Below are 2,803 nucleotides of genomic sequence, written 5' to 3'. Positions count from 1 at the left end.
GTGGCGTCCACGGAAAGTGCGCACGAGAGTGTTAACAGAAAGTGTGGACGCTTACCCGAGGTAGTAACTCGGGTAAGCTCGGAGGAACACCGCGCAAGCAGCAGCCAAAGAAGTTCGGGTAAGCACGAGTAAGTTCGGAGGTGCGTCGCGCCAGCTGCTCGAAAAGCTGCTAGGTAAGAACAACATCGCCTAACCGATGCGCCACCGCACTGGTAGTGGTATGAGGACTCGCCGCCATCTGTGAGTGTTAAGTAGATAATGACCAACTCCTCTTATATGGCATTAACACACGGAACTCCGAATGGTGTGTGGTTTGGTGACCAACGCGAATGATGTTACACAAATGAACAAACCACAAACGCGCCAACGGAAACTGCAGTATACAGTGCACAATGCTTTCGCATTCATAGCACGTAAGCAGACTTACGCGCCCGCGGTAGTTTTCTATCTACGTGATGCTCTCTTATACAAGAAGTCTTACTCGGCCACCGGTCTTCGTTTTCTCATCGATGTCCGCAAGAGTCTCCGCTCCCCCGTTTTACGTGCTATGCATGAGGACCCAACTGCTAGACACCTGAGATCTGCGAGGACCCTCCATCGCACTCAGGAGCGGTTTTACTGGCCGTGGTTGCGCGAAACGTCTGTGCCCATTGTCAGAGTCACAAATGTCCGACTGTGGCTGCTCCTGGTATGTTTCACCCTTTGGCGCCCCTAAAAGCTCATTTTTGAGAAAGTCGGAATCGACCTGTTCGGTCCTTTCCCAAAGTCGCGCGATGGCAACCGCTGGATCATCGACTGCGTGGACTACCTCACTCGTTACTGTGAGACGACCGCCCTTCTCGCTGCTACGGCGCGCCACGTGTCTCTTACCATGCTGCATTCTATCGTCGTGCGACATGGACCTCCACGACCTGTTATAAGGGACAAAGTCAGCCAGTTCACCGCCGACGTCATCGAGGAACTCCTCCGCTTTTGTGCATTCCACTTCCGACATTCGACCCCTTATGATCATCAAAGAAATGAGTTAACAAAGAGCACCAACAGAATACTGGCCAATAAGTTTTCTATGTACAGTCTTTGTCAAAGGTATACAGTCCAACGGGTTTGCTTCCAAGCCGTGTAGCGGGGCTCTTAAGCACATTTGACCGTCCTAAGCTTGGGAGGGTTGAGGTCTTCAGTTCCGCCTTCGTGAGATTGGGGTCCCTGAGTAAGCAAGAGGAGCCGCGCTGCGGGGCTCAGAAGCAGACCCCTTAATTGGCCTGTAGAATTGTGACAAAGGCTGTACATCATTTCTGATCACAAGAACAGGGACTATGTTTTACCCCTCATAACACACGCCGTCAACACTGTCAGACATTAAACAACCGGCTACAATACACTCTTCATCCTTTGTGTGCGTTCCCTCGGCTCACTAACGACACCATCCTCCATTTCTTCACCGATGACGATCCCTGCATAGCGGAGACTCTCTGCCTGGCATTCCAAAACCGCTCAAAAGATCGCTATGACAGCCACCATCGCCATATCATTGACTTTCCTGGCTACCAATCAGAAAGCGTTGGTTACACCAGAAAATGCTGGTAAACTACACTGGTTCTTATGTAATAGTTAACCAAATCAGTGACCGGAACTACCGGATTGGGCACCTTACCTCAAGTGGACGACGTTCCGCGCAAACTGAAGTCAATCACGCTGTCTGGTTGAAACCCTACCATTCGCGTGGCAATAGAGGGGCGGTGCATGGCTTTTGATTCTTTATTGTTGGGTGAAGCACACTTGGGGCGTTCTACCAGCGACACGGATAAAGTAGGGCCGTAATTTTAGCAGACAAAAAGATTATTCGGTGCTTATTTACTTATTATTGGTATATTCTACAGTTGCACTCTCCTCACGGAAGAAAAGCTGCAAGCAGTATCGCTCTTTTACTCGATTGTTCCCCGACACATGTTAAAAATGAAAGAAGGCCGAAGCTGAAATTATTCCAGTGGTCTCCTAATAAACCACTTTGATTCCTAATTCCTAATTCACCCAACATTATACGCATATACACGTCCTTGGTGTGGCGGAATTCCCACATTGACGCAGATTACATGGACATGCTCAGGTAAACCGAACAACTTAAAGCCGTACAATGCGGCGCTGGAGCAGTAGGATGTGACGCCGGCCAGCGGCACCCGGGAAGACCAGGAGGCGCTAGTCGCCATCGCCAAAGCGTTGGCGGAAGCCACTGGAGTCTTGGACTGATGACCCCATCCACAATCCCGTCCGGTCTCCTTTTTACAAATAAATGTTTATTCCCGCTCTCACACTTGTAGACCGAGATAATCATCTGCAAGAGAAGTTAAAGGAAAAAGCGCTAAATCCAGCACTTGGCTGCACTACTGAAGCCCAGTGTTCGGAGTAATAGATTAGTATTATTCTAAGTAGCATTCGTAATGTAATACATTATCTCGTGAAAACATACAGTGATCGCTCTGTGCTACTTTGTCCTGTATTTAGTGTTGCTGCCAATACACCAGATGAATTTATTTCAGTGTCAATGTTAACCGGCACTTACCTTTTTTGCTGATAAGAGAGAGAGGAGGAAAAAAGGCGCTGAAGGTTAACCAGGTGAAGACGCTGGTTTTCTACCCCGCACTAAGGGAAAGGGAAGAGGCTATGCAGGCGTGGCGGAAAACAGGGAGCTAAGATTGATACGAACATAGGGTTTCATACGGTAGATTTGTAGCCTATAGCGCAGGATCGACGTCTTCGTGAAGCTAAACTGTGCCTGGCAGGCTTTATACTGACATAAAAATGCAGG

Source organism: Amblyomma americanum, chromosome 5 (genome assembly GCF_052857255.1).
Source record: "Amblyomma americanum isolate KBUSLIRL-KWMA chromosome 5, ASM5285725v1, whole genome shotgun sequence".
NCBI classification, from domain to species: domain Eukaryota; kingdom Metazoa; phylum Arthropoda; class Arachnida; order Ixodida; family Ixodidae; genus Amblyomma; species Amblyomma americanum.
The sequence above is the reverse complement of the archived record's forward strand: the minus strand, read 5'-3'. Positions refer to the sequence as shown.